The sequence below is a fragment of the Lactuca sativa genome, chromosome 5, assembly GCF_002870075.4.
Source record: "Lactuca sativa cultivar Salinas chromosome 5, Lsat_Salinas_v11, whole genome shotgun sequence".
In the NCBI taxonomy this organism is placed as follows: Eukaryota; Viridiplantae; Streptophyta; class Magnoliopsida; order Asterales; family Asteraceae; genus Lactuca; species Lactuca sativa.
In genome coordinates, this window is record NC_056627.2 from 63,335,406 (window position 1) to 63,342,826 (window position 7,421).

Sequence of the window (7,421 nt, forward strand, 5' to 3'; positions counted from 1 at the left end):
TTCAGTTGAATTTGATGCATATGTGAATTGTCCAAAGGAGAAGGGAACAAAATCACCAATCTGTTCATAGAACTCGACAAGTTCCTCTTGGGACTCAACCAGTTGGTCCAACTCGACGAGTTCAATGCCCATAACTCCACGAGTTGACTCATCAAATCCCTGATTTCTCGATTTTCATATCTTGATTTGATTAGGATAATTACCTTAATTCGTTTTCACTATTTAAAAGTTGAATTTTCTAAAAAGGTAATGACATATCTTTATCAAAATAAATGATTTGGTCAAATTTTTAGATAAAGAGTAAATTAATTGATTAATTTAATTATTTAAAATTTGATCTAGTATTTTTGAAAAGTTTCAAAATACACCCTTATGGTTTTATAATTTAAAATTTAATTAAATAGTTTAATTTTGAAATATTAAATTTTAGAACCCTAGTATTTTTAAGGTTTAAATTTAATAAAATTAAAATTTTAATTTATTAAAAGATTAAACCTCTAATATTTTAAACGTTTAAAATACACCCTTATACTATTATAGAATTAAAAGTTTAATATATATATATATATATATATATATATATATATATATATATATATATATATATATATATATATATATACGTATAAGAAAAGTCAGTCTTACCGTTAATAGGCCGCATTCATGAAGCTGGTCTATAAGCGGTGTTTAAGAAAGCTGGTTGTTAGCCAAAAGGGTAGGATAGGACACTAAAATCTCATTAAAAGTATAATGACATACAGTAAGTAAAGTTTTTCTAAAATCCCATTCTTAGTTGCTTTAGAAAAAATGTGAATTTGATGCTAATCTATGACAATGCACATTGCACCTTATTGTTCGTTAGTACAACGTGTGTGGTTAACCGGCACACTAATATGAGACCAATATTGTGGGCAACGAATGTCTTATAATTTATCATTGATCAATGGAGCGTGTATGGTTAACCAGCACATTGATTAGGTGATAAGTGACATCAAGAGTACCAAGCTAATTTGCATGGTTATTCACATCTTTTTTGTAATCCTTGACATCCCAATCACAAAGTGAGAGCATAATCGAGATTAAACATGTCATTGAATAGTTCAATGAATCTCAAAAAGATCTAGGAGTTTCATTAGATTGAAACTGTTAATGCTTACTTACCTAAAATAGATTCGAATTTGATTACGACATCCCTCTTCAGAATTTGAATCGAAAATATGGATCCTAGCCTTAATTTAAATTTTTGGGTTAATAATTAAGGATTAAATAAATCAAGTAACTTGAATTTTCTCCATTTGTAGATGTCGAGTCAAGACAACAATGGACTTCCTAATCCTTCTGGAAATAGTTTTCCTTCTCAGTTTGAAGATGATCTTCCACAAGTTGATCAAGGTGAAAGAATGTTCCCTTATTCAAATGGTGGAACTGGAAATCATACTTCTCAAACTCTTCCTCCACCACCTCCAGTGATTCTCCCCGACCCACATTTTCGTCAAATTGAAAAGTTCAAGGTTACTCAAGCCCTTTTGGCATGCAAATACCTACATGGAAATTCTGTGTGTGCACATGTTCTAAACATGAAGTTGCACATTGACATATTAGGAATGTTGGGTGTCGTTTTCCCAAAGGAGCTGGCTATTGGCTTGGTTCTTCAATAACTTCTTGAGTCATATAGTTAGATTGTTAAAGACTACTATATCACTTACAACGACGTGACCCTTATTGATCTGACACATTTGCTAATTGATGTTGAAGCAAAAATGCGAAAGTGCACTGGTCAAGCAAATATGTTTGAAGGATCAATCTCCCAAGTTTCAATGGACAATGACAACATTGGTAGGATATAAAGATTTATTTTCCCAGTGGAAAGGGATCGGACAAGGTCAAACTGTTTGACTATATGGTAAAGAGAAAATCTAATTCTGAGATAGTCTCGTGTGCCATTCTTGAAGAGTCCATATGTTTCTATTGCCAATTGAATGTACATTGGATGCGAAGCTGCCCTGTCTACCTGAAAGATCGCAGAGATAGTAAGTCAAGTTGTATGACTCTACTTTAGGTACATCCATTATAAAACTCTATTAAGTTCCTATTCATATATTCTTATTACATGATGTGATAGTCACATTTTGATGTTTTGTAGGATCTAAGAGAAAGAAGGAAGCTTAAGAAGAGAAAGTTAATTCTGATCATAAGAGATGGATTTCGGTCACATAGTTCGATGATCAGAATTTAGAGTTGTTGCTTAGGAGTTATGATAGCTTAATAGATTGCTTAGGAAATACATAGTTTTCATATATTTGCATTGTAAGGATAAATATTTTTCCGCACATTATCAATAAAGTAAATTTTTTGTTTTATCTTATTTACTTTATATATCCTCGCGATGGGATAATATTAAATATGGATATGATTCTTTGTGATATCATTTGACCAAGTGAAAAGGAATTCTCATCACCCAAGTTTCAGTTGGATACAAACTTGGAGTCATACAATTCGAATTGTGTGATGTATGAGAATCTTGATCTTTAGAAGATTAAAACTAATTCGTTGATCACATGTTTATGTGAATCAAAGTGAAGTACTAAAGGATCTAGTGCACATTGATGTGGACTGGTCAGATCCACCACAAGGATGATGGGTCTATTCGTCATAATTTACTGATGGTTCAGTAAATATGGTTGTGTTTACAAGATTAAGCATAATTCTAACACTTTGAAAAGGTTTTCAAAGAGTAGTGGAATGAATAAGAAGAATCTATTAGGCAGAAAGATAAAGGTTTCTCCAATCTGAAAGGAAAAGAGATTATTTTAGTATCATGTTTTATGATCATCTTAATGATTTTTGGAACTATGTCACAATTGATCATTTAAGGACATCTTAGTGAATTTGGTTTAACTAATAAGAGGAATCAAATATTGTTAAAATAGTTTAATCAGTAGATGAGTCATACTTCGTTTCAGAATCAAGTTTTAGAGTCATACTCTAGTAACTACGAATTGTACCTTGAAGTAAAATTCAAATTAAGTAGGTTTATAACACCTCATGAAATGTGGAGTAGAAATGTTTTCTTACTCGAGCACATTTGGAATTGGTAAGTTGTGATGTTTTGGTTAAAACAAAGATAAACTAAGACCAATTCCATGAGATATTTTCTTGTCGAGAATCCACACTAACTTTTGAATATTTGTTTTTGCTTGTCAAGGATTGCTCCTTGAGAGAGAAACTTATATATCAAGAAGTCAGTGGGAGTCTTATTGGTCTTGAAGAGTTTCAAGAGTCAATCAAGAATAAACCTTTTAGTTAATACTAGCACACGACCTGAGGTTAATAACCAATTGTGTTGACACATTCTTGTTTTTATGCACCTTCTAGTAAAGTTGACAATGCATGTGAGTTCTATGGTTCTCATTTGACTGCAAAGGCAGATCACGTTGGTTAGTGATAGTAGATTGGTCAATGGAAGTGAGCAGCTTAAATAACATGGAATACATGGTAGGCCCTTGTGCTATCAAATGACAAGAAATTAAGAATAAACAAAGTTCAGTCCATGAAAGGAAAAACAAAATTTGATTTTAGTTTGTCCTCAACCTTGTCTCATGATTATAGGTTGGAATTTATAAATTCACATGGATGGGACCACATACACCATAAAATCTAAGTGGAAAAAGGTTTCGCTCTAACTCATGAAAATGATTATGAGGAAACACTTTTTCTAGTAGATTTTAAATCTGGTTGATATCATTATGATTAGCAGTTGTGATAATTGCATTCTCAAATTTGTATATGATTACGACATCCCTTTTCATAGTTCGAATTGTGAGAAATGGCAAGAAATAGTTTGAACATTCAGGAATTGTTGTTATAAGTTATGAAAAGGTTTAAACACACACGTATGCTATCTAATGAAATGTGTATGAGCTTGAGAAGTCTATATGAAGACTTATCGAAGTACCACGTATTAGAAATCTGAACTTTAGTGACAAAGTCAAGAGCATTGATTTTCTGGAAGTCCAGATGATTTTTGGATACATGTCAAAGCTAGTGGGAGCACAAGTGTTATGCTAATGGGAACATAATTATGCTAGCAAGAGTATAATTGTTATGCTAGTAGGAGCATGATTGTTATGCTAAGTATTGCAAGTTGGCAATGTTGTTTATAGGAAATAAGTTTTCAATTTGCAAATTGCTATATTTGGGAATTGTTTTGCTACAAAAAGGATTTAGGGGAGAAGGCATTTATACTTCATTCCAGATCTAAAAGTTTTGATTTAATGGAAATTAGTCATGAACATATATGAATATCTTGTTGAAAAGATTCAACATAGGAAATTCTATATATGGAAACATTATAGCAAAAGACTAATTAAATATCAAGTCTTAATGTAAGACATTCTGTATCGAATCCCATATGCCTCGTATATAGGATCGATTACATATGCTATAGTATTTACTTGTTCTAATTTTTCCAAATGCCTAGGGCGTTAAGAAGGGAAAAGGACTAGAACTGGATATGACTAGAGTTGTTGAACAACTGTTAAAGGACAATCTGAAGTTCGCTGAAGATTGGTTGCTTATGGACAGTTGGAAGTATAGCATTTGGACAGACCATATTGACATGTTTCAGATTGGGATCATTCTTGATCAGAATTGATAGTCATATGGAAATATGGAAAAGTTTCCATAATGGGAGTTGGTGATTAGAATCTGAATGTGAGTTAGAAACCTTAATGCAAAGAAGGTACTCAAGGAGTTACCTTGAATTTGATACTTCATTACCATGAAATTGTTTTAAGTAACAAAGTTTCAAAGAAGCATTTGCGACATCATTAGCAAAGTCTTTGTGACTTCTAGGTCACGCCATCACAAAATGATCATTGCATGAAAGGTTAGATTCTGACACATTTAGTTGTGAGAAGACTTTTGGAAATTCTTATGCTTGTAATATGGATTTGGAATTGTGATATGAGTATCATTGGAATTATGTCCAATCGATCTATTCACAAAGGAATGACCATAGAGAGACGTAGTATGCATGTTTATTACATGGCATGACTAATGTTTAATTCAAGTGGTTAGTTGATTAATAAAAACTTATACAATTAATAAAGTCTAATTAATATGGTGATTAAATAATAAGTGTTTTATTTATATTCAACAAATTTTAGACCATATTTAATTAGGTTATTATTGTGTTTCACTTCGCATGTTTTACTTCCCGGATAATTAGATTATTCAAAACATCCACATTCGATCATACTTTGGAAGTAAGTAGTGAATTAAAATTGTCGTGAATTGGATTATAGATTGTCTAAGGGTTTAGACATAGCAATAGTTTGCTGTAACATTCACGAGTACTTTTGAAATGGGGATTTGAGTATTGGATTAACCCACGCTCAAAGAATTACTTCATGGATTTTATCATGAGTAATTTTGAGACGATAATATCTTATATTCTTGAAATGGAGACATATGAGTTGTTGTTTATGAGTCGGTTGTGCATTGATAATACGTAAACGCATCAGTAACTTGATGTTATCAAACGTATTGTCATGCATGATTTGATGAGTGAATAGTGCAAGCATATGAGTTGAAGTTTATCCGTTCTTTTTGCCCTAATGGGGAAAAGAGGTATCTATGGGCCCCTCGATGATTTGATGATGACATCTAAAACGCTTGGCCAAGCCTGGATTGAATTGATGTGTTCAATTAGTAGTCTGATATCAGTCTTCAAAAATCAAAAATTGGGAAACAAACTTTGGACATAGAGATTGATTATAGTCCATGTCTCATGTTCATAAGATATCTTGTAGAATGGAGGAATATTTGATCACTTATCTAAAGGACACGTAACTAACTATGTCAAAGTTCGACAATGGCTTTTGAAAGCTACAATTGCTGGTCACATTTTGAGGTCATACTTCAAATCATAGTTATTAGACTTATCCAAGTGGGAGTCTGTTGGATTAAGTGTCCAAGTCCATAACTATAATTGGTATATACTTGATTTGAAATTAGCATGGTCCTTTTGGGTTGCCTTCCTCTAGCAACTTGATAGGATGACTTTTGGAGAGAGAGAGAGAGAGAGAGAGAGAGAGAGAGAGGTTGAATTTATTATTTGAAATAATAAATTGATTTATTAATGTATTATGAAAATAATATATTAATTAGATATCATGTTATTTAATTAGTATTTAATCAGAAATTAATTTGGAATTAATTTTGGGATTAAAGGAACTGATTAAAGGAACGCGGGTTGTTTTGCAAATCATTGATAGTTGTGAAATTAGGCATTGGAATCCTTAGATGGGAGTGGATGAAAACTATAGGGAGGCCCTATAGCTTTCGTCCAAGGACTCTAGATGAGGAGTCAATGGGTTGCTTATGCCTTAAGCAGGAAATTAGGGTTCCCTCCAGAAAACCCTAGCAACCCACAACTATATAAAGACCCCACCACATATGATTTCGGCGAATGCTTGCTTTTGTAAACCTTAGCCGAAATTCTAAAGTATTCTCTCCTCTCATCCTTTTGCTAGTGGTGTTTATAATCCATTAGAGGTGTCACATTTGAGGCATTAAGCTTTCAAGAGTCAAGGATCTAGAAGGTTTCTTCTAATTGCTACATAACAAGTGAAGTAAACTTCTAAATCCTAATTATATGTAGATTTTGATTTATATATGCTAGATCTAGGGTTTTGCTTTGGTATTCAATTTTCATGTTCAACTAGTGAAAAAATTATATCCAAAACAATTAGGGTTGCATGATCACATAGGTTGTAGTTATGCTGAAAACCCATCATGTTCCTTATTTTTCATTTATATTTAAATTGTTACATTTGGACCTTGGAGTAGTACATGGGGCATACCACTTGGTACGCCTAGTGTACTAGCTAAGAAGCTAGTACGCAGGGCGTACCACATGGTACACTTAGCGTACTAAGGAGGGAAGTGATCGCGGGTGCGAGGCCTCGAACCCTTGGCGTATGAGGGTTACGCTTAGTTTACTTGGAGGTTAATGAAACCCTAATTTTAGGGTGTCACACCCTATATAAAGACCTTTAATACCTAAGGTTGGCCTCTTTACCAGCCTCCATTGCCCTAAAATCCAAAGATCGACCTTTAGCCTCCATTGTTATGTTTTTGAGCTCTTGAGAAGAAGTTGGTGTTTCCTTTGCTAATTTTGAAGAGATTGAAGAAGGGTGAAGGTTCAAAGCATCATGGGAAACTTAGAGATCCAGAATCATCACTCATTTTGCATGTCTTTTGAGGTATTAAGTTCATACCTTGGCTTTTGAATGCTTAGAGCTCTTTATATCTTGGTTTTAAGCTTTTGATACCTTTTTGGGTTATTTTGAGGTGTTAAGCCATTTTGGGGGCTTTTCCTTTTAGATCTAATCATGTTATGAGGTTCTTAAGCATAA